General features: G+C 37.3%; 1 pseudogene across 1 annotated transcript in view; it reads left to right on the plus strand.

Annotated features, from left to right (window-relative positions):
• The first annotated feature begins 295 nt into the window (after positions 1-295).
• LOC149550824 (protein DETOXIFICATION 19-like) overlaps positions 296-26797 on the plus strand; it is a 165418-nt pseudogene continuing 138916 nt past the window's right edge. Inside the window, exons 1-2 of the transcript XR_016352614.1 lie at positions 296-727; positions 18344-18888. The product of XR_016352614.1 is annotated as a protein DETOXIFICATION 19-like (transcript). The remainder of the gene's footprint in view (positions 728-18343; positions 18889-26797) is intronic.

Consider the following 26797-nt stretch of genomic DNA (forward strand, 5'->3'; position numbering starts at 1 on the left):
CAATAAATTTGACTTAAAAACTATGCAATCAAATGTGATAGCAGAATTGTACACTCTCCATAAGGAAAACTATCCCAACATGACCCGTGACAAAGGATGACAATTGTACTGAATTAAGACTGTAAGGAATGTGTGATATCACATCAACCACAGACATATGAATGGGTCGAAAGAACTTTCAGTGGTCTCACTTTTTTAACTGGTTTGAACACTTGTAAAGCATAAAGAAGAACATCCTTATGTAGTCCGGTAATTTTAGGAGACACCAAATAAATTGTATAAATCATAAAACTGATTTGAATGTTACATAAAAGATTTTGAAAGGCGTGAAGGGTGCTCTAACTGCTGGTTCTCTAGCTACTGGTCCTCTGCACTGCATATTCTTGGAAAACAAAGGCAAGCTCTACGAGTTATTGCCTTTTATTGCACTGAGGGAAATCGATCCAGTTTAAGTTTGAGGTGCATAATCATGGAGTTTTCAACAACTGAAACCCCACTGTTAGTACCATTAGAGCGGCAACGACATGGTTTCTTGACATTTTTAAAAGTTGACACGGAAGAATTGAAGATGCAATTGAAAATTGCAGTGCCCATGATTTTAACTAATGTTTTCCAGTACGCTATAAACCTCGTGTCCCTCATGTTTGCAGGGCACCTGGGTGAGCTTGAGTTGGCTGGTGCTGCACTGGCCAACTCCTGGGCCTTGGTCACTGGCCAAATTGTAATGGTAAGTAAGCTTTCTGTATTTGTTTAAACATCATTTGCTTATTTACCATTTGGGTTATGTAGGATTCATTTTCGAAGATTAAAGCAATTGGCCTCTAATGCTTTTCGTTAGAAGAAGGAGTAAATAGTTTTTTTATGTTGCGTAAACACTTTTAACAATTGGTTGTTTGGTATGCAAATCTATAATTGATCTTCTTGAATTTAGAACCAAGCGCTGAGAAATAAACATTTCACGGGATCTTTTCTCTGGTAAAGGGTCTTCTTCCTTTTACAACCAAGGACTTGAGGATTTTTAACAGTGTGCACTCCACTGTCTCTGTCTGGTACTGAAAACTCATGATATACTATTCCATTGGTTTTTGGTGCACAAGTAATCAATCTTCTACTGTAGCAAGAGCTGATGCTTAATATTCCACTAGTACTCGTTCTTCTTCATGTTATTGCTGAGGATCCGGATTTATAATTCTATTGGTATCAGGCGCAAGAGTAATTGGTCTTCTTAGATTTAGTGCCAAGGACATTGGATTCAGCTTTCATGCCTATTCATAGCTGAATGGGTATACAGAGAAATAAAAGAAAATAAGTCATTTGCAAAAACCCATATGAAGTGGTATCGGTATTTTTACTCATCTCTTCAGGGCATTCCATCATTCTTTTGGCGAATCTCGCAACCTTCAGTTCTTTCTCTTTGAATCTATCAGGCTTTTCCTTGACTAAAGGCTCACCTACTATGGGGGGAAAAAATGGTATATAACATAGCCACACTATACAATTGTCATGAAAAAGACGTTGAAGAGAAAAGCTCTGCCACAAGTAACAGGAAACTTACTTCACTTGTTGATCACTGTAAAATTGTAAATGCCATAAAGAAAAAGCTACGGAAAAAGAACCCTATCCTTAAATCCAAGGGCTACTTTATTAGAATCTGTTAGGCATTTCCTTCACAATACATTCGTCTAGTTTCGAGAGAAATAAAGCATATACCATTGTCATACCATAGAATTTTCAATTGAATGCAAATGAACTGTCGTAAACAATGGGAATCTCCCTCCCTTGTTGATCATTGTAAATCTTACTCTCAACACTTTGAGAATACATAATGTAAAGAAAGTTTTGAAGAGAAAAAAAATAAAGAAACCAAAGTTCCCAAGATTTCCTGTCTCATATGGCTAGAAACCTATTGATTTCCTTTTGCCCATTTCAATTATTGAGTGGAAGCAGCAATTTAGCTTTTTAGCTTATTTGCCATATCTATTGATTAGTTGTTAATATATCTGAAACTTATTGTAATGTGCCAAGCTAATTTTCCTTCACTTTATAATTTTGACAGTGTTTAATGAAATTGCCGTTAATGTTTTAAACCCAGAAATGAAGATAAGCAACAAAACAAAATAATGCACAATAAGACACAAAGATTTATCCTTGGAAAACCCTCCAACTTGAGGGAGAAAAACCTAGCCACAAATATATAAATAATACATGAAGACTGACTTACAATTTACCCAAACACAAGGCAAAAAAAATGAAGTGATGATAATAGCACCTATCTATATGCAGACGATGATAAAGCCTATGTTGGTCTTCTTGAAACAAAAGATACCGATCTGCCATCACATGAATTCCTCCTGGAAGAATATATAAAATTGTGTTGGCCCTTCATTGTCTTGGCATTGCAAAGTGAAGATCCTTCGTTGTCTTGACCCTTCATTTCCTTGACATTACAAAGAAGATGATGTTATGTGTTGAGTTGACTTCAATAATATATTAATTTACTTTGAATACAGGAGAGAAAGATAACTCCTGCAGCTATAAAATCAGCACTCCCTCTTAGCTAGGGAGATATCTTTCTTGATATCCATGTCATGGAGTCTCTCAACATCAAACCCACAATGGCAATACCCATTTGTGCAAAAGACATTATCATGGAATCATTAAACGCGATAATGTCATGGAGTCTCTCAACATGAAACCCACAATGGCATACCCATTTGTGGAAAAGACATTATCATGGAATCTCTAAACGCGATAATGTCATGGAGTCACTCAACATGACACCCACAATGGTTATACCCATTTGTGGAAAATAATTTATCACAAAATTTCTCAATGTGTAATGTCACAAAGTCACTCAACATGACACCCCACATTGGATAAACCCATTTGTATAATTTTTTTAATCATGAAATCTCTCAACATGACGTCCATCATGGCTACTCCCATGTGTGGAAAGAAGCATGTGCACAAGTGTTCATCGTAGAGTCACTCAATATGATGTCATCATGGAGTCTATCAACATGACATCCACTATGGCGACTCCCATGAGTGGAATGAGCAACATCGCTCAAGGGATTTCACCTCATGTTTCTTTGTCACAGCAAAATATGCATTTTTCCATACATCACTAATGCTGAGATTCCCTATCAATAGACACTCCCTCTTAGCAGAGACTCCCTCTCTGCAAGAGAAACATTTTCCACAACACCAAGCTTTCTCATAAACATGCAAATTTCACAATGAATCAAATTCACATTTTCATGTAAAGTCACAATTCTCCGACCTACAACTTGGCTAGTACCGCGAGCAGTTTTTCATCTGGTTCTCAAGATAGCGATCTAGAACCACTATGCTTCTCCTCCCTGGGGAGCTGCAGCAGTGTGTAGAGATCTCAACCTCAACTTTCATCATGAGCCAGTGTAGTGCAGAAGAATAAGGCACAAGTACCTACACAACAGACTCAGATTCCTCATCCTCCCCACCTCAATCAGTAGTCCTGGAATAAGCAGCAGTGTCCTTTCAGGGGAACAAGAACACCACATCAACACCACCAATTCAAAGAACAAAACCAGCACAATACTTTTCACAGAAAGTTCATGCACTCAGCATATGTTTTCACAGAGGTAACAATAATTTATTGCACTCTCAGCAGCAAGCTTGATGACCTCGGAGCATATAGAAAACCATGCATAAGTACCAGCGTTCTTCAAATATTAAGCCTAGCATTGCTTATGAAATATTTAATCATACCATAGTCTATTCAAATATGTTTGCCATATATATTTCGCCTACCAAAATATTATAAATGTTTCAGTTAGTTACTCAAATGATAATTGTAGACACCCAAAAATTGGCAAAAAGTTAAAACATAAATCATGCAATTCTGATCAATCAGCGCAAATTAAACAAAAAATCATCTATCAAATTAATAAGACTTAAATCAACTTCAAAAGATGAGAGAAGCAATTCAAAATCATAAAATGAAATTAAAAAAAAAAAAAGAGGGAAAAGACAAATGTTTGAGAATAAATGGAACTTTTATTAAATCAATAAATCCATTTATTCTCACAAAATAAAAATCCTCCTTTTATATAAAGAATTAAAAGAAATCCAAATTTAGCCATAAATCATGACTTTTTGGGCTCCTCCTTTTGTCTCTCATGAGACATTTTTTTGAAAATAAAAGTCATATTTAGCCACAAATCATGACTTTTGGGCTCCTCCTCTTTTCTCTCATGAGACATTTTTGTTGAAAATAAAAGTCATATTTAGCCACAAATCATGACTTTTGGGCTCCTTCTCTTATCTCTCATGAGACATTTTTGTTGAAAATAAAAGTCATATACTTTGTTGAAAACAAAAGTCATATTTAGCCACAAATCATGACTTTTGGGCTCCTTTTCTCGTCTCTCATGAGACATTTTTGTTGAAATAAAGTCTTATCTAGCCACAAATCATGACTTTTGAGATCCTTTTTTTTGTCTCTCATGAAACATTTTTGTTGACATGAAAATTGTATGGAGCCTCCAATCAAGACTTTTGAACTCCTTTTCAATTTCACTTCCACCCACCAAGTGAAAAGGTAAAACCCAAATTCTTACCCCAACCCTTTCTAAAATCTTATAAATAGAAGGAGAATTCAAGAGCAAAAGGACCCAAGTCTTAGGCATTTGCACTATAGGCACATTTTGATTCATTATCTAGCATTCTTATTGTAGTTTTTTCATAGCATTTTAGCATTATTTTGTGTTATTTAGCATCATTTATCACTTGTTAGTTCATTGCATATTCATTTTTCAGCATTCTCCCATTCTAGAACTGTCACTAAAATGCTGGTCTGAGAGCTATTTTAGCAGTTGTAGTTAGGGAAACATGAGACGCTCGTACAAATTACATTCTAATGATGATATCTTGGGTTTAGTTTAATTTGTCATTAGTCCATTTGCATCCTACACTAAGGTTTCATGAATACGCGTTCACACCGTGTACAATAATCCCACCTCTGCAGCAAACCTTAGATAAAATAAACTAATGTTTCTCCTTCATACACCTCTTAAAACCATTAATAAACTAGAGATGCAAAAGATATGAATGATGAGGCAACATGCAGTAGAATGTAACACACATGAATGCACACATAGTCTAATATAAAACACAAGTATAAACGTAAGACGACAAATGCGGATAGAGCAGAAGAAAATGCAGATTATAATGTTGGTCAAGGATATGAAAAGACTGCGATAACATCATAAAAGATTACATAGATAAAAGACCATGCAAAATGTAATAGTTAGAATGAATAACATATGGGTAACCTAATATAGCCTCTGCAGTCTCAGCAGATGATACACTATCCCAAGTGGGGCCAAGACAAGATAACATGTTCAGATGCTCACTCAGAACAATGGAGATGCAACACTCACAAAGAACACATGAGAGATAGCTTGAAATAGCTTTGCATACATCATTGTATTTAGTGGAAATACAGGTCAAAATGGGAAGCACAGGTACATCAAAAGGAGAATTCTATAGATTGCAACATAAAAGTTTTCATATAATGCCTCAAGCAACACAATCTCAAGAATTTAATAAAATGATTTCAGAATGTGTTTTGAATGGATAATCCTTGGACTAATGAAGCACTCTATAGCGCATATACACAAAAAGTCAAAGGATTGATAAGGTAGGTGAATGTTAACATAGACAAGTTGAATCTTGAAGAATTGCACTCAAGACAATGCAAACTGCTAATAAAGCATAAGGGAATAGCTAAATAGCATGGAGGGGAATTCAAATGAAGACAATAGTAATCTTAGACAAATCTTCATGTAAACTGCCAAAATAACAACACACATTTTATTTCTTTGCATAAGCTTGGCTTTGATACCATGTTTATGTTTCAAACTCAAAAATGAAGATAATCAACAAAACAAAATAATGTACAATAAGACACAAAGATTTATCCTTGGAAAACCCTCCAACTTGAGTGAGAAAACCCAGCCATAAATATATCTCTCACACACACACACACACGCACACATAGTGGATGTGAAGACTAATTTACGATTTGCCCAAACACAAGGCAAAGAAATGAAGCAGTGATAATAGCACCTGTCAATATGCAAACAATAATAAATCCCTATGTTGGTCTTCTTGAAACAAAATATATCAATCTGCCATCATGTGAATTCCTCCTGGAAGAATACATAAAATTGTCTTGACCCTTCATTGCCATGATGTTACAAGAAAATGATGTTATGTACTGAGCTGACTTCAGTAATATATAAATTTATATTTATTTATTTTGAATACAGGAGAGATAGGTAACTCCCATAACTTTAACGCCAACAATTGCTATTGGGTAAGTGCTGTGATATCTCAACTATATATTTTTCATTCTTTTTCTTTGGATATTCCATGTTCGACAAAATGCCCATTACATAGAAATATGAACACAAGCTTCGTTGGTCAACAACACCATGAGAAAATCACCTTAAATAGATCAGCATGTAAAGATTCTGCTAATTCTTTGTTCTTTGGATCAGACTTTTAGTTTAGTCTTGAATTGCCGAGAATGATCTTCTAAGTACTATGATTATTCAGATTGTTGAGGAATTTAAAACTTATCTTGAAAGCAGGTCTAATACTCTATAATCAATCTGATAAAATAGAATATCTCTGACTTAGTATTCGCTGGAAGTGAAATGCTTATAGGAGCAGACTGCTGTGTATTGTGTCCTATAAAACTGCATTTACAACTTACTATATATCCTTTCTAGAGGGTATGTCCCTTAAGGGACATAACCCTTAATTTGGCACTAATTATAATTCTCCTAAGTCGGCGATCTTAAGAGACACAAATTAGTAATGACTAACTAACTAAGTGTTAGTTTAGTCAACCACCAAACAAAAACATCACTTAGAAATCACCGGCACCTATAGGAGAAACACATATATTTATTAAATGTCAATCATTAGATATATTATCATTAAGAGAAGGTACGGTCTATACTGTCAGACTTGTAGGTTTATCTTGGTTAATATTTTAGCACTCCCTCTTAACCTGATAATCCTACAGAGAGATATTATATCTAGCAACCATCAATATAGATGAGTAAGCAAGAATTAATACTCTATATCTGTCTGTCTCTTATGTGGTATAATAGAACACATGATACACAATCATATTACTTAAACCTGTAATATGACAAGTCAGTGCCACTAGTGATATTATACAGGATAAATTTGAAGAGTAATCTCTTCATTTATCAAGTTATGATTTCATAGCAACTAGTATTTCCATATCACAACACGATCCTGAGTTTTAAGATCTACCAGAATACAGGATAAACTCGGAGAATACTAAAATTTTTCTTTTATCCAATTTGTGACCCATGAACATAGCAATGTCAACATCACAATATGATCTTTGAACTCATCTAGATCTTACAGTAGAACTCTACTGTTTAGCACATTATCTAAGAGATCGTCACCTCTCATAATGTTTTATATGAGTGTTCATTATTTTCAAAGATCATCACCTCTTAATTAACCTATGCAGTAAACATTTGGTGTCGTTGCCCTATGAACCTAGAAGGTGGGAGGAATGAAGATTAATGCCAAATTAGCTTAACAAGGATCGAAATAAGGTCAAGGGAAAAGATGGAATCCGTACTGCGCAAGAAAATTTAATTCTGGCACAACAAGCCAAACGCCAAAGGAGATTCCAGAAGATTGCCGACAGAAACAAGAGCACGGAAGAATTGTTGGAGGAGACTTGACAGTGGGTGGAATTGGTGGAAGAAGCACAGGAGGAGTTTTTGAATTTGTGTTTGCTGAGGGAAGAGAATCCAGACGAAATAGCATCGACTCACATGGCTCGGAGTGCCGAGGGAGCACGAGCGTGAAGTGACCTCTTCGTCCAAGATACACTTCCGCAGGGGACAACTTCAGAAGATCCTTCTTCACCAACGTTCGCAGATGTTGAGACTGCGGGAGAACAGTCTGCTGGTGTGGGAGTGTAGACCGCCAGTGTGGGAGAATAGTTTGCCGGTGTGGGAGTGCGGACCGCCCGTGTCGGAGTGAACAATGCCAGTGGTGCAGGATCGAGCAATGCCTGTTTACAAAAACCAATTGTGATGGTGGGACCAAAAGAAAAACTGCCGAAGTTTGATGGCGATGGTACGGTCGATCCCATTCGACATTGCAAAACATGTGAAACGATCTGGAGGGCAAATGGCATAACTGATGAAGACGATTGGATGAGGCAATTTTTGGCCACCGTATGGGGTGTGGCAATTGATTGGTTTACTAGTACAAATCCACAGAAGCTAAACAATTGGAATAACATTAAAAAGGATTTTCTCGTAGAATTTCAACTGTTGCGTGATGATAATGAAATTGTTGGCGAGATCTTTAATACCAAGCAGGGGAAGAATGAAACTGTCCGCGTCTATGCCAGGAAATTAAAAGATTTGATAAATAAAATGGAAAATAAGCCAGGGAACGGACTTCAGAAAAGATGGTTCGTGGAAGGCTTACGCCCGAAGTTGCGGAAGAGAATGAAAATTGTGTTGCCGTCGTCATACATGGAAGCATACAACAGAGCACTGAACTTGGAAAGCGAGCAGAAGACGAAAAAGAAGAAGAATAGTTCCTCCGACTCAGATGACGACGAGTCCTTGGGAGAGGATACCAGTGATGATGAAAATAATAGCAGGAAGGTCCGTGCCTTACAGAAGGACATGATCTGTATGATGGAGTTTAAAAATATGCAGGAGACAAAGGGCAATGAGCTGTGGTGCACGGAGTTTAAGACCGACGGTCATACTAAAGGATCTTGTCCAAAGAACCAATTCTACGATATTTGTCAGATCATGGGCCATTCAACAAAGGAATGCCCCTTTAACATGAAAATCAGAGGATCTCCACAGGTGCTTCTTACACAGGAGGCTTCCCTGTCAAGCAGTAGCGGAAACACCAATAATGCAGGTGCCACGTCATGAGGATACAGGAATAATAGCAGAGGGCAAAACAACAATAACAATGCGAACAATAACAATAATAATGGCGGGAGGAGTCGAATTCAGTATGATGCGAACGGACGGCCGATCGTTCAATGCCGAACATGTAATTTGTGGGGTCATTTTGCGCGGGATTGGACAACGGCAAACACACCGAAATTATTATGCAGATGGTGCGGACCTGGCGATCATGAAGATGCCAAATGTCCAAAATTTGGAGTCAACTTGATCATTGTCGGGACAGCTAAAGAAGAGGTGTTGGTGATTACATGGAGGCAAGCAAAAGAGTACCCGGATCCGGCGAAAGAAAAGAGGAAATTTGGGAAAGCACGGGCAGAGATTGAAAAGGCATCGCAGGCGGAAACATCTCAGTTGAGGGACCACCAGCACTTTGGCAAAGAATTCTGCAGAACAAAACATTGTACGACAAATTTTGCAAACGGAGATACCTGTCAAGATAAATGATTTGCTTCTTACAATGCCCCAGCTCCGATCCGCTCTCACAAATATTGCGCCAGCTTCGAGGATATCAAAAGAACAAGGTAGAGGGAAGGAAATTGCTGCAGGTGGAGAAGACCAAATGTTGCTAGCCCTCACATTCGGCCGGTATCCCGCAGTTGTCAAGATGGGGATCCTCCGAAACGTTCTCACAGACACAATAGTTGACGGAGGGTCCGGCGTAAATGTCTTACCCGAGGAGACCTGGAAGAAGCTAGGATAGCCAACGTTGTGGCCACCTACATTCCAGTTGTTGACAGCGGACCAACAAGGCATTAAACCTCTCTGCGTTCTGATGGCACAACCGGTGACGATTGGCACACAACCATTCCTACTTGACTTTTTCGTGATTCTGCTAAAGAGAAAATGATACGACGCCATTGTGGGCCGTGGATGGCTTATTCAAGCTAGGGTTAAACATGACTGAAAGAAAAACAATTTATCACTTGAAAGCAAAAGGAGGAAATTCGTCATTGATTTGCACACCTAGATGGTGGGGGAAGAAGCTTTGTTCTCAGATTCTGAAGAAAAAGATGAAGGGAGGTAGCGTATGGAACCAGATCAGGAGGGAGTCCTGCGGTTGGAAGGAGGATCAACAAACAACGATTTGGATTTTGTCAACGGTCTTTACCACTGGCAAATAGAGGACTACGAACTCTTTCCAAGCTGTAATATGTTAAGGGTAGACGAAGGTGAGAAAGAAGAGGAAAATGAATGTCCGAAGGAATACAAAGAAGTGGAAGAAGAAAAGGTGGTTACGGCTGAAGTTGAAGGGAAGAACATACAGCACGAACCCAGAAAAAGGAAAGATCCCACAGTACGACTGCACAGGAAGAAAAGGTTACGACGAACCACTGATCTATTAGAAGGGTACCAATAGTAGGGAAAACACATTGTACGGTCCGCACAGGAAACAAAGAGAATAGGCTCAATAAAAACTTCAGCAATACAGAGTGAAGGTTCTAAAATCAAGAATATAGTTGACAGCGAGGAATGACAGCCGACGAAATTCATGGTACGCAGCATGGAAAGCCTGAGGGAAAGCTCATATAATCTGAACAAACTCGAGGAGAAGAAATTGCAGCCACAATGGGCCACTGATTAAGATAATGAGGATTGTCCATTGGTTGTGCCGAACTCCATAAAGAGGCATCCAAAGAAGCAGTCGCCCAAGGTTTGACTCTGAGGGAGGGATATGGGGATTCTTCTAAGGGGGATTCACAAGGAGCCCTCTTTAGAAAAAGAATTTCTTCAATTATGGGGAAGAAGCACTTCAGAGCTCAATCTGTGGTTCAATGCGCTTTGAAAAGACAGGCTACAGGGATAACTCAAGCAAATGATTACGTTCTGTTGGTGGATAAGATCATGTAGGTGTCTGGAAAGAAAGTTTTGCCAAGAAGAAGTGGTCTCGCAAACTTGGTATCCTGCGAGCACTGGTCACAGACACTGAGTGTCTCGTGGATAGGGTGCCTTGTGGACACTGCCCGCAGACACCGAGTGTCTTGCGGGCTGTGTCTCATGGGCAGGGTGTCCCGCGGTCACATGGCTACGGACACAAAGTGTCCCACGGACATGGGTCCGCGGACACCTTTGCTGCAGAAGGTGACCCACAGGAAGATTGCAGTACACTGGTAGACGCAAAAGAAGGGCGACAGGAGGTTTTCAAAAAAACAAAAATGTCGATAGATTCAAATTGTTCGGAATGAGTAACGCATAATGCCAAAGGGAAGGGAAAACATTAGTGGTTGCCAGAAAGAGTGTAGAATCAGAAGTAAATCACAAAAATAGTGTGTTCTATGCAGTTTTGTGTGGGTTTCAAAGTGCTAATTTGGTCTTGGTGGTGAGATCCCGCCCTGTATTGCGACAGGGAGCGCACCTGGGGCGCTGCCCTAGGACCCTGCGAGGGTGCTGCCCCTCGACCCCACCGAGGGCGTTTCCCCTTAGATCCCCAGTCGTTGTGGATATCAGTTGTGGGAAGTGTGACCAATTGACGAGACCTGGAGCTGTTGCAAGCATGGAGTGTCTGTGTACTAGAGGCACTTGGAGTGGGTGTTGGACGTGAGGCTGTCTTGGTGGATGCATAGAGAGCTCGGGAGGAGTTGATCATCCAGTTGAAGGTAGTGCAGCGACACTTGGCTCAGGGTACCCAAGAGTTGGAAACAGAGAAAGCAGCGCGGGTGGCTATCAAGGTCAACTTGATTAAGGAGACAATATTGTCTTAGCATAGGCTACTAATGCAACGTGGGTTGGAGACTAGTTCAGTGCAGGCTTCGGACGAATGTGATATTGGTGTCGCAGAAACAAATCTATCTTGTTAGTCAGTCAATGTATTTTGTTTTGTTAATCTGTCTCAGATATTTTGTAATTGTCGTCTGGAGACGACTTTTCTTTTTGGGGGGGATGATGTCAGCCGACTTGATTGTTGTTGGTGATTTTGTACTTTGTAGCTGACATCGTCGGTAAATAGTTGTAGTGGACATATTGTATGTGGCCGACAGACTCCTTTAAGAAGGTTCAGCAAAAAGTATTTATACCCTGTCTGGGATCATTGTAAATCATCTTATGAAGCATAATGTAATGTTCTGGCATATGCGAATAATCTAAGGAGTTCTGCTGTTCGTGCTCATTATCTGTGTGCATTTCTTAATTAACCTATGCGGTAAACACCACACAACCCCAAAAATCCTCTCAACCGTGTCAGGTCCACTAGAGTAGGCCACTCAATAATAGCATGAATCTTTTCAGGATCCATGCGTACTCCTTGAGCACTGATAATGTGACCCAAATATGATAACTCTGATAATCCCAAATCACACTTTGATATAATAACATTGTAGTGCTTGACTCTCAATTCCTATATGTTTAGGTGAGATTTTGATTTTCGCTGCCCTTGAGATGGCATTGAAGTGCAATGGGTTGCCCACTCAACCTGGTCATGTCTCAACAAATTCTCCATTGCTATCCTAAACCCACTATCATGAATGGCCTTAAATATACAGGTCTTCCCTTCTTACTGAAACTTCATCTCCATATCTCTCAAATTGAGAGTGAACTCCCCTATATCATGTAACCAAGTCATACCCAAGAAAAAATCTGTATCACCCATGTTAACAACATAAAATTTTGCTTTCAAATCAATATTGTTAATCTTTTGGGGCAAACTTGTAATCTTCCTATCACATTTGAGGATGTAGCCATCAGCTACCCTCACTCTCAAACCCTCAAAATGTTCTGTCTGTATCCCACACCTCTCAATCAACCTGGAATCAATAGAATTATGAGTAGCACCTGTATCAAGCAAAGTAATAACACGTTGACCAGCCAATACCCCTCTCATGCCAAATGATCCCTCTTGTTATACACTAGTGAGATGGGCCTTCTTAAGTCTACCCTCAATCTTCTCATCACTTGTAGCCATTTTGTTCATCTTTTCGTCATCTGTACCTTCCTTTTTTTCAATTGATTCCTCATTTTCAGATTGCTGGTCTGAATTTTCAGAGTTAGAATCCTCATAATAAGCGCACATAACCTTGTTTGCTTTCTCCTTTGGCCTCAAAGGACAATCATGGTTTAAGTCATAGGGTCCTTTGTAATAAAAATAGAGTTTTTTCTTCCTTAAATCATTCAATGTCTCTCTATCCAAATGAGCAAATGATTTATTTTTATATTCAGCCTTCATTTCATTCTTCTCAGGTTTCTTGAAAAATGGTTTGTCTTTGCTAGATGATGCACTCTTTGATTGAAATTTATTTACTGGGGCTGCTTGTTCTATACTTCTAGCCTTCTTAATTGCTTCTTACAAAATGAATGGGTCAAAGGCTTTTACCCAACTCTTCAGTGGTTCGGATAATCCCTTAGTGAACAAAACAACCAATCTCCTATTAGATATATTTGGAACCATAATGGATAGCTTCTGGAAGTCACTAATGAAATACTCCAATCCCCTTGTCTGTCTCAACTGTGTCAACTCCTTAGAGTAGACTTTTGGATCCTTCTTATCAAACCTCTCTACTAGCCTATCTAGGAAGTCTTGATATGAAGTCACCTGGTTATGCTAAGGGTAACCATCCCATGGTACCACCAATCATGTGCAAGTCCCTCTAAATGTAGCATGGCATATTTTATTGCCTCCACTTCTATCATAGGTCTCACTGCTAAGAAGGTATCAAGTTTGTGAATCCAAGTTTGCACTGTCATTCTACTACTCCCATCAAATGCAGTCAAGGAAGGCTTCCCTGTAGCACGCTTTAATTCATCGTCCTCGCCATTAGGTCTCTTATTTTATCTGATTGCATAGTAGTGTTCTCTTCTTTGGTTCACAAACCTCTCAAAAGTCATTCTTTCCTGCACCTGCGGTGCCAATAATTCCCATTCATTATTAGCAACCATAAAGATATATGCAAATGTACCATCCCCAGCTTCCTCTGCTAGCTCCTGTAGTGGTTCCTCTTTAACAAAGGTAGGATGTGTGGGCCTATTTGCTGTTCTAGAAAGAGTTCTATGAGCTCTAGGTGATCCCATTGCACTTCTGTAATCCCTTTGTTCCTGATTTCATTTGTCTTGTGGGTTCATGCGCTCAACCATGGTGGTGAGTGCCTGCAAAGCCTAAGCCATCCACTCTTGTCTTATAACCATTGCTTTGAAAAATTCCCTTGTTTCCTGATCCTCATTCCTACTGTCTCTTGGTGGGCTACCCTCTTTCCTATCACCCATGGTGCTTGGTTGCCTGTCAAATTCTTGTTCCCTGTCAAACAAAGCTTGTCTGCGAGTGTAAAATCTGTGAGAGCCAACCCTAGGTGGCTGCATGTGATTACTAAAACTTCAGGATGTTAGAATTTAGCTCTGATGCCAATGTGATAGCTCCAACTGTTTATAACTTCAACAAATACCAAATTCTTTAATAATTCAATTGTTTGACTTTTTGTCCAACACTTTGGACACAAGGAATATAACGCTGATCTGAATGTTGATTGTTCCTAAATGCCAAACTGAAAGAGATATGCTTGCAAACTCCAAATCACTAATAATGGTGACGCAATTTTTTTTTTGTATCTTGTTGGAACATATAAACATTGGTTACAAATAAGAAAATATGCATCTTCAACAATGACACTTACAGTAATGCATGCTATGATTTAAATAACATTCTATTTCCCTTTAACAGATCCTGAAATGAAATTCTGATATAAATCAGTCTACAACAGATTTAAAAAACCCTACAATGCCTTAAATACCTACTCTCAAACAATGCAAAATGTAGTAGATAAAAACTTGGAATTGCACCAAAAATCTGAATTTTATTGTAGCAAATCACTGTAGCGACAACACTGTAGTAGCATTACTGTAGGAGCATCATTGTAGCATCGCCATTGTAGCAAATCAGTATTTTAACAATATACGACTTATTCCTTCAATCTCACTCCACAAATTTGACACAATGAAAAGACTGATTTGTCTTCTCCAACAACTGCAACTCTTCAGAAAATATTTCACCACCTTAGTTATGCAAATCAATGGGAGTGTTCATTTTCAACGATTAGTGTAGCAATTGCAGAAACCCTTGGCTCCACAAGTTGTCCGGTAGAGTAGATGGCAACACATTCGATGATCAACAATGAGGCTGCCATCCCTATTTATTCTTTTCCTCCAATAGATGGACCTCCTTCTAGAAGAAATAAATAATATTTAATTCCTCCTTCTAGAAGATTCTTTTAATTTATTTAATTAACTTTAGTCACTTTTAATTAAATTAATATAAAGCCACCTTTTAATTTTAATTTATTTAATGACTTTATAAGAAATTAATTTAATCAATTCCTCCTTATTCCTTCACTTAGTCTTCAGAGAATGTCAAGGCTAAGAACTCCATCAAGATGCTAAAAAGATGAGAACATTACATAAACAACTACATGGGTGGGTCTAGGAAGCTGGTTATGCCATCTCCTATCAATTATCTTCCAAATGGGACCGTGCTTATGTTCAACTCCTCCACATATAGATCTAATGGCTTCCTTGACCTTGTTCATGCCCTCATATATGTAGTACATAAAGGGCTTCTCTACATCAACAACTTGTAGAAGAACTACCTAGGGCTCAGTGGCTTGTAAATATTGTGAAACAAAAGCAAATAAGTCACAAGAATGCATGAAAATAAGCAAAATTTTAAACAAAACAAAAGTATACATACAAAATTATAAAAAGTAAATACTAAATATTAAATTATTATAAATTTACTTGCACAATCTTTGCACAAGGGGTCCAAAGGGTCCAAACACCCGAGTCATAAAAAATCTGCCACATCCAACCTTTCAATGGTCATAGAATAGGATGAGGAAGTCCACTCCTCACCTACAAACATGTGCCTCGAAGATGCCTTTACATGGATTTTAATGTGATAAAATTTGAGGTGAATCTTGTGATACTAGGATAAACCAACTCCTTTTGCTCCATTGACTGCCTCATTTTTTGACGATCAATGCATGATTTTAAGAATATCTGCAGATGTTTTTTGACGTATCAACTCATTGTTTCACCCATTCAAGATTATCAATATCATATAATATGAGGTCAAGGCAATTAGCCACACAGGAGACCAAAACATTTTCAGGTGCTTCTCCATCAAAAGTCTAGCTGCAACAACATAGCTTGCTGCATTTTTTGTCATCACCTGTACCACATTTTCTTCCCCCATCTCACAGATGACTTCGTCAATAACCTTACATAAATATGTGGATTTTTTCACATGCGAGGAAGCATCAATTTACTTATAAAAAATGGTGGATCCTAAAAATAAAGCAAAATAATGATCAATGATCGATCAATAAAATCATAAATAAATTCATATATCAATCACTAAATCAAAATTTAAATTATTCAACGCATTTTGAGAAGTATAAGGATCAATTGCTTCCATAATAAAGAAGAAAATTTAGGACTTTCCTATTTCTCCCATCGTTCCAACCATCTTCATGATGGTGCAACCCTTTTTGCTCTAAGACACTTGATAGTTCTCTAGCTTAACTTAGATATGGATAGAAGTCGAACGCCCTCCTGCAGTTTAGGGCTGTTCAAATTTATTATATTAACATACATGGAATCTTGTAAATTTTGGGGTTGATAAAACTGTTTTCGTCTTCCTTTCTTGATAATATTTGTTTTGAAGACCATTACTCTCACAACTTAAAAGGTTTTCCGCTTTCATTGTATAGATAGGTGTTAGATAGGCAGAGATAGTGGATAACTCTTTTTTGATATTGAAAAAGACGGGATACATTGTACAAGATAGAAATTTTTGGTAATGAGAATAGAAAGAAGCTTATGTCACAACTTTTTCTGCAATTATTATCGAATGGGAATATATATGTTCAAAGTTGTGGATTTGTCATGTTCTTCCTTGCTGTGAATTAAACTTTGTGTTATGGCAGCATTGTATAATACTATAATGTTTGTATGCTTGATATAGTTATCATGCTTTCTTACCAGAAACTTTGCATTCTGAGTAGAAGTGAAGTCATGCCTTGTTTATACACATTGCATTTTGAATGGATTGAATCTTGTGTCAAATCTTTGCTTTAAAGTGTATTCTGAATCTTTTCACATCTGTAGCATAGCTTAGTGCAGATGTTAGTTTGCTTTTCTTGCTTTCTGGTTAAAACCACACCCAGAAAATTCCAATTGTGTCATAAGAGGAAGCTGTACCTCCAAAGTTCAGAGGAAGAATATCCAATCAGTGGAAATCTATCCAACTGTTGGTTCAGTTTGTCTTTCTTTCTGCGTGCCATGAGGAATTTTCAAAAGTTATTTTAGAAATGCAAAATCTGCAACAATCAGTATGATTTAATTGATTTATATCTAGATGGTGGTGACTTTACCATTTTTTCCAATCATCACGCTAACTCCCTTTTCTCCTACATGTACAACCTGTGATGAGTTTTTCAAGGACCTCTGCTGTGTGTATGAGTCAGACTCTCACTTAGAGAGCATGAATATTCTGTTCTTATCAATTTATGTAGATACTGAATCTGTATATTCCCAAATTCTTTTATGATGATGATACTATGGTTTATTAGAGAAAGTTTTTGGCTGTTGTATATACTCTTGATTGTCCTAATCTGTTTTTGTTGTATATCTACAACAATAACCAATCAGAACAATAGCATCCACTTCCTATCCATTACTGTTACCTTCCAAAAATGACTATTAAAGAGCACACTTATTAGCTGGAGTCTAGATATTGTATTCTTTTCTGCTTGCAGGCATATCCAGTCACCATCTAGCAGAGAAAGTTCTATTTTCTTTTTGCTTGATGTACTTAAGTTACTGATAAACTCAAAATCTTTGCCCTGATATTGTGCTGCTACATCAAATTAGGAAAGCAACTTCTGGCCATCTATAGGACATACATGCAACTAAATCTAAAAAATGTATAATTGTCATGAAATATAGCATCATAAGCCTCAAATATGCAATGTAGCTTGATTTATCGATGAACAGTTATCGAACAGGATGTTGTTATGATTATAATAAGTTGTAATACTCATTTGTATTAACAATACAATCTCTGATGGTGGATAAGGAATCTGTTCTTTTCCTTTCTGATTAATATCTGAACCATCTGTCATATATTAAAATGTGAAAACTTTCTTTTTTTTTACTACAAACAAAGAAATACTCTTCAGATTTGAATTTAGCAGGCATATTAGACTGTGTGGCAAGAGGAAAGTGACTCATCCTTTACATTAATGTGGCTTCCTTTGTGTAAATAGCTTAATTGTTCTGTACAATCCTTTATTTCTTGACTAAACCCTCAATTGCTGATGTAGATTGGTTTGACTGGTGCCTTGGAGACTTTGTGTGGGCAAGCATATGGTGCAAAGGAATATCTGATGTTGGGTGTGTATTTGCAAGCATCCATGATTGTCACATTTGTTTTTGCAATATTCATAACAATATTTTGGCTGTATTCGGAGTCAATATTCATACTCATGGGGCAACAAGCTGATGTGTCAGTGATGGCAAAAATATACTTGAGAAGTCTAATTCCTGGTATATATGCATATGCTATACTGCAGTCCTTAACACGTTTCTTCCAGACTCAAAGCATTGCGATGCCTTTGGCCATATGCTCAATTTTCCCTTTGATTCTCCATTTCATTCTATGTTATTTATTAGTTCATCAGACAACATTGGGTTTTCGTGGAGCTGCATTGGCAAACTCAATATCATTCTAGTTGATAGTTTTTTGTTTGATACTCTATATGAAACTGGGACGAAGCTGTCAAAATACTTGGGGAGGATTTTCACGAAAGGCTTTCAAGGTTTTTAGTCCTTTTCTAAAACTGGGATCTCAATCTGCAATCATGGTGTGGTAAGTCTTTGTCCTTTTCTTTATCATATGAAAGGGAAAACTTATATCATTGTTAATGTTTTGTAATGAATATCATAGTCAGATTCGTTTATACATAGCCAATTATTTCATAATCAATGGATTTGAGGAACATGGTATATCCTACAAAACAATGAATTATCATGGATCATCAACAAATTAACAATCAATCAAAACTTAAATTATTCAATCAAGACTCACAACAATGCATATAGGAAAGTAGAACGATCAATCTCCTCCACAGGAAACAAGAAAATTGAGGAGTGTTTTATTCCTCCTATTTGTCCAACCATCAATCATGATGGTGTAACCCTTTTCGGTCCACTTGTTTTGGTATTCCTCAAGCTCAACTTTCATATCCTCTACCATTTCATCCAAGAGATATCCACTCAACTTAGCCTCAGTTAGGGCTTTAAACTTTGGACCATAATTAGCAACCACATCTATTATGTTTTGCCAATAAGAGGCCCTGTCACAAATAGATTATGATTAGAAATTTAGATGACAAATCATTATGTAAACTTGTACAGTGAATCTATGATTAATCAATGAAGTATATCTGGGACCCATTTTTATTTAATTGTTTTCGTAGGTATAGCCGTCGACTATCTTTGGAAACCCTCGAGAAGTTCCTCCGAAGGGTATTTAAGCACATGTAGGTAGTAGTTGGTATACGATTTGGGTTATTTCTTTGTAATGTGAATTCTTGTTGGAGTTCAATATTGTTTGCCATTTCGGAAGTGAAATACCTTCCCTACTTGGCTAATCTGATTTCGGTGGGATTTAACCCTTACCCTATTCTATCTATTTAGTTTTCCTCGGATTTGGCAAATCAGAGCGCTATCGTTATTTGCAACTATAATATAGACTTGGTTACAAATTGATGTTTTGTGCGTATTCAATCTTTATTGCGTATCTTACTTGGTAGGCCAAAGGCTGTTAACCATCCTTCCATGTTCTGCTCACCATCTTTGCCTCCACCGTACATATTGTACATTATAGGTTGCACTTCATACGGATGCCTTCTGTACTGTATGACCATCCTACCCAACCATACGCATTGAACCCCACTGTACGGCCCTTCCCGTATAACCCCTTCCAACTACTTGATGGAGACAAAATTAGGTAAACGGAGGAATCATGTTTTCAACTGTGTGGATTGGAACATTACATCATTAAACAAGTAGATATAATTAAAATTTTACTTTAGCTTTAAAGAAAACAAATAAAAAAGAATCAATTGGCTGGTTGCAATAAATGGAATGATACAAAAGTACCAAAATTTGCAAATTTTTTTTCTGGCAGCATCATGAATCTCCTTGTTCAAACCCATGCCCTCAAGTGTGGGTTGTGAGCTAAGAATAGTGTGGGGCATAAAGTAACTATCCACATTGTTCTTTCGCACTCTAGGCTGCAATAGGTTGGACTCAATTTCAGTATAAGAACGACTAGCACTAGCACTAGCATGAACATGAGCATGAGCACTAGCACTAGGACGAAAAAGAGGCTTGGAAGAACTCTCTCCAACCCAACTTATGGATGCGGATGCAGATGCGACTACGGGAGCATGGAAGCCAATAGCCCATAACCCTATAAGTTGCCTTTTCATATTTAATTTCTCTTCACATTTTTCTAATGCCACTAAACAAGTGTGTTTTGCCTCAGCAGTTTGTTGAGTGCAAATTGTAATATCATGTCGGGGTATAACAACAATCTGGTATTTGAATCTATAAATGCCACCAAAATTTATATCTATGCAAAACATACATTTTGTTCGATATTTTGTTCTTCCAAAAAAGTCTTCGGTATATTCATAACATTCATCTTTTACCCATTGTGGAAAATGAAATTTAAGGTTGCTGCAATAAGAAAATTCAAGTAAAACCTCAAAGTTTCAAACTAATAAACAAAATAGAAAAGCCTACTTTGCAATTTAGTGAAACTAAAAAACATTCAAGATTTGCAAATGAAAACTAAAAAAATTTAATAAAAAATGAACACTACACTAACATGCAAAAAACAAATAAATACTTACCTCTTATAAATGAGTTGAGGAGTGTTGCTATTGACTTTGTAATGCTTCCAATGCAATCTTATGATCTCCCCAAATGGATTTTTGATCTCTTTGGTGCTTTTCCTTCTTGCTGGTTGCAAACATGTGGTTTTTCTTTTCTCTTATTCTCTCTCACTTTTCCTCTCTTCTATTTATGCTAAACAATTAGAAGGCCCTTTAGGGTTGAAATAAATAGGAAAGGCAAAAAAAATATTAAAAAAGCGTGTGCTTTCATTAAATTTTCACTTGACTTTTTTCCAATTCGTGTGGCCGATTTTACGTGATATGTCAAGGTGATTCAGGCCTTTTTTTTTGTGCATGAATCACATGAATCGGCAATTCATGCTGTAACATACAAATTTCCTAGACTGAATTTAGATACCATATTCTGAAAATAAAGCAGTTAGGAATGTAATACAAATAGACATATTACCGAAGTAAGCATCTTAAATCCATTTCATGTGAAAATAATTGAAATACTGATTAACTAACTGATTTCTATAATGATATAAGAGAAAACTAAATCATTTCAATTCATTCCATATATATATTAATTATGAGAAAAAAATTCATGATAAAGATTGGAAAAGGAAACATTCAAAATCTGGCTAAGATGTCTGATGATGTTGTGCAAGCCTCGGCTTTTTGGTAAGAGGAGAAGCATCAGCTTAGGCTTAACCTTGCAACCACGAACCTTATCAATCCCCACAAAGTCTTTAAACAAGAAAAACTCTCCCTACCTTGGGGTACTATCAATCCAGCCATCCGAGCATTATTGGTGTTTAGAATGACCGCTCAATAATAGGCAGGCATGCCTGATTAACTGGCACCACCAACATCATGTGATCAATGGAAGGCAAGCATGCCTTTAAAATAACCTTGGCCAAGAATTTAGATGGGTTTATGATACCCGATCACCACTGCTCGACTTGACAATAGGGTATATTTATTGTACAAACATGAACTTACTTGAAATTTGTAAAAATTTATTGTAAAATTTTATCATCTATGATAGTTCTGATTTTTGTTCTTCTTTTGTAGGGATTTTCTTTACCTCTTCACCCTCTTTCATTGGCTATTCCGGCCAAGTTGAGTCTTTGGTGTTTGTTCCAATTGTTAATCATTAAATTTTATCCATTAGTGGGTACATCGTTGGCGTACAACTGATGCAAAGATGAAATTTCAAATCTAGCAACATGTCAGTCTTATAATTCAGAACCACACTTGTTTAAATCAAAAGACAAAACACAATCATATCATAAGAAGGAAAGGCTTGTTCTTTTATGAGAGCCACTCATTTTGAATTTCGATCCCAATTTGATATAGATAGTTTGCATTTGATCTTGAAGGAAATAAAAGAAAATCAACAGATCATGAGCCTAGTGCATATATTATAAATGTATAGTTGATGCATATTGTAAAAAGGGACGAATGCATGATTTAGCTGTGAAAGAGAATACTTGCATCGATTAAGAGCATGGAAAAAGAATGTAAATAACACCAACATAGACTGAAACGAATGCTTGGTGAGATTCAGGAAGTCTTGCCGAGCGGCTCAAGCTGTCTTGACTTTGAAAGAAAATGCTATTCACTGATATGGAGAAGCCCGGAAAGGAAACACATGTATGATGCTCGGTGCACAGGTAACAATTATAGGCAAAAGAAAGGAAGAAGAATGTCGTCATCAAATGTGAAATGTTTTTGAATCTTGAATAGGCTCAAGCTAGGCGTGGTTTAAGGTGGCAATTTTGATTCAAGACCGTCGGTTTCTTAAGTTCACTGGCTCAAAAAGAAAGGAGGCGCCAAGTGTACATGTCGCCCCACATAGAGAGTTATAAGTTTGAAATATTAATGAGTTCCTTTAAAAAACCTATTAAAAGTAAATATCCATATATATTATTTTCAAATAATGCCATCATGCTATTATTATGTACAAGGTTGTACCCATTAAAATACGTATATTTATATACATGCATAATTTGGAGAATTATGATTTATCTTAACCTCATATCCTTTCGATATATACGCATGTATATCTATACATATGTTAACAGGGACAAACTATGGATACTATTTTAATATCATGGTGGCATCACATACACACACACACACACACACACACACACATATATATATATATAGGTGATGATGAAGAAAAATGGAGACGCCATCATAGAACAACAAAGGTAATGGTTCTAAACATGGATTTTTGATTATGATTAAATATATAAATGTTTCATGTGTTGTCCAAGTAGCTCATGCATGTCCAATGTATGTACTCTATTATAAAGTTGCTAGATCCTTACCAAGGTAGTTAGAGGCCATTCCTGACGAACGGACCAATGGACTAAAGTAGTGCCCCATTCCTTAAATCCCATTTAGCAATGCTTCCCCCCTTCGTCTGCTCCTGCAACCACCCGTGCAACATTTCTACAATAATAATAAGTTCTTCCATCAGTACTAGAATGTAACACAAATAACAACTACCTACTTTCATCAAATAAATATAACAAGCAATGGCTAACTACCATCATCAAGTGCATATAGAAAGCAACGGTTAATTACCATCATCAAGTAAATATAACAAGCAACCACTAACTACCATCATTAAGTAAATATACATAATAACTGTTAACAACCAAGTTCACATGAAATAAACGGTTAATTATAACTTCCCTTTTCACATGATGTAAAGAAACGATGGTTTTAACTTTTAACTAATCATCTCAACGGCTATTAATTATTTTGATTAGGTCAAAATTTTGTGATGTAACATACCCTCCCGCTTATGTTTCATCATCCCCGATAAAATTCACAAATAAAATTTAAAAGCAGTATCTGTGCAAATGTTATTAGCATCGCAAAAAGAGAAGAAAAACAAAAGGAAATGATCAGGCTCTGGTCTTGGAGAAAAGATGATGGTATTTCTAAAAAATCTCATTGTAGTCCTCCCAAGTAGCATTGTTTTCTGCATACTGGTCCCACTGAACCTTGCATTGAGTTATGTCTCAATTTCATAAGCGAAACTGACATACCTCGAGTATTCTGAGTGGTTCTATTTCCACCACCCCTAGGTCTTGTATCTGCAATACGCTCCAATCAATTATATGATCATGATGAGTGATGTATTTCTTAAGATATGACACATGAAAGACGTCATGCATCCTAGCAAGAGCTAGAGGTAGTGTGATTTTTTAGGCTATTGGCTTCATGACTTCCAACACCTCAAAGGGTCCCACATACCTTGGGGCTAACTTGGCATTTTTACTAAACTTGATGGTACTCTTTTGGGGTTTTATTTTTAATAGCATCTTTTCTCCTACTGAGAATTCTCTGGGTATCCTTTTTGTATCTGCGCAACTTTTCTGTCTATCATTTTCTTCCTTCAATCTTTGACAGATTTGGATCACCTATTCTTCCATCTCCTTGAGCATTTCAGGCCTGATAATAATCCTGTCCTCAACATGGTTTCAGATTATTGGGGTTTTGCATTTGTGGCCATATAGGGCCTCAAAGGGTGCTATGTTAATGTTGGATTGATAGGAATTATATTAGAAAATTCTACCAAGGGTAGATACATTTCCGATTGGTATTGCCGATCCATACAATAAACTCTTAGAAGATCCTCCAAAACTTGGTTTACTCTTTTTGTTTGTCCATTAGTCTCGGGATAATAAGCTGAGCTAATATTTAACTTAGTCCCTAAGACTGAGAATAGTGTTTCCCAAAATCTGGAGGTTATTCTGGCATCCCTGTCCAAGATAATCTTCTTTAGAATTCCTTTAAGTCTAAAAATCTCTCTCATGAATTTGTGAGCAATTTCTGGTGCTCCATCGCTTAGGTTGCCAGGTATGAAGTGACCCACCTTGGTCAGTCAGTCTACCACTACTAGAATGGTGTTGTGTTTCCTTCGAGTCATGGGTAGTCGTACGAAATCCATGGAAATTATCAGCTACTTCTATTCTGGTACTTCATTTGGGTATAGGAGGCGAGCTAGATAACGATGTTTTGCCTTGACTCTTTGGCACTCTAGACATCCTGCCACATAATCTATCATTTCTCTTTTCATCCCCTTCCAAAAATATAGTGGTTTTATATCTGCCATCATTATGGTCACCCCAAGATGTTTTGAACAAGGAGCTGAGTGGAATTTTTCTAAAATCACTCTTTGAATTTCCGGTGCTTTGGATATGTACATCCTATCACCATACCTTAATAATCCATCTTCTTCTATTTTGAAGTCTTTGTGCTAGGGTCCTATGGGTCCCTGAGAAGAGCATGATTGACCTTTGCATAGAATTCATCTAGCTTTAACTATTGTAATACTTGATCCCTTAATCTAAAATTTATGACAGCCATAGCAGAAACATGACTTCGTTAGCTGAAGGCATATGGTACCTTGTTCTATTTACCTTTAATGTAGCTAATGTCAAAGTTGTAATTTGCTAAAAATTCCAACCATCTCCTCTGCCTGGCGTTAAGGTTGGGTTGAGTAAAGATGTACTTTAGGCCGTGGTGATCTAATTGGAGTTCAGAAGGCTTCCCTATCAAGTAGTGCCTCGACATTTGGAGGGCATGCACAATGGCGGCTAGTTCCAGATCATGAGGAGCGTAGTTCTACTCGTAGTTCTTTAACTTCCTTGACTCATATGCAACAACTTGTCCTTCTTGCATCAGTACACCTCCTAATCCTTCCTCAGATGCATCAATTATAACCACAAATTCCTTTTAAGGGTCAGGTACTTTTAGTATAGGTGCAGTGATTAACTTCTCCTTCAGGTACTCAAAGGCTGACTGAAATTTCAGTCCATAAAAATTTCTTCCCCTTCTTCTGAAGTGAAGTGATCGGGTAAGCTATTTTAGAGAAATCTCTAACAAACTTCCTATAGAATCCTGCCAACCCCATGAGGCTTCCGACTTTTGTCACATTCTTAGGTATGGGCCATTCCTTGATTGCTTTGATTTTTGAAGGATCGACAACTATCCTTTTAGCTGATATAATATGTCCTAGATATTGGATCTCTTTTTGATAAAAGGCACACTTAGATGACTTTCCGTATAGCTTATGTTCTCTCAACCTTTGTAGAACTCTTTCTAGATGCTCTTGATGTTCTTTTTCATTTCTTGAGTAGATCAGAATATCATCTATAAAGACCAATACAAACTTATCCAAACAGTCTTGAAAAATACTATTCATTAGGTCCATGAAGGCTACTAGGGTGTTAGTTAACCCGAAGGGTAATACTGTAAACTCATAATGCTCATATATAGTCCTGAACATAGTCTTGTGGATGTCTTCATCCTTGATGCGGAGCTGATGGTATCTTGATCTTAAATCAATTTTTGAAAATACTGTAGCGCCTTTCATTTGATCAAACAGATCGTTGATTCTAGGAAATGGTACTGGTTCTTGATGGTGACCTTATCGAGCATCCTATAGTCTATGCACAATCTTATAGTTTCGTCCTTCTTGACGAACAATACCGGGGCTCCCTAAGGTGAAACACTGGATCAAATAAGTTTCTTATCTAACATATCCTGTAACTGCAATTGAAGTTCCATCAATTAAGTGGTGGTCATCTAATAAGGAGCTCGGGATATAGCTTCTCCCTAGGTACTAAATCTATTGTAAAATCAAAAGCTCTAGATGGAGGTAGTTTGGGAAGTTCCTTTGGAAACACATCTTGAAATTTCTCAAGGTATGGATACTTGTCTGCAAATGATCTTTTTGGTTCATCTCCTATTTCTCCATCTTCCATGTTACTTCTATCTCTTCCGATATCTTCAATTTTAACTACAAAAAACTCACATCTTTTCCTTCTGCATCTCCTGAGTTGC

The sequence above is a fragment of the Cupressus sempervirens genome, chromosome 6 (genome assembly GCF_028749045.1).
Source record: "Cupressus sempervirens isolate cs-2001-9-10 chromosome 6, ASM2874904v1, whole genome shotgun sequence".
NCBI classification, from domain to species: Eukaryota; Viridiplantae; Streptophyta; class Pinopsida; order Cupressales; family Cupressaceae; genus Cupressus; species Cupressus sempervirens.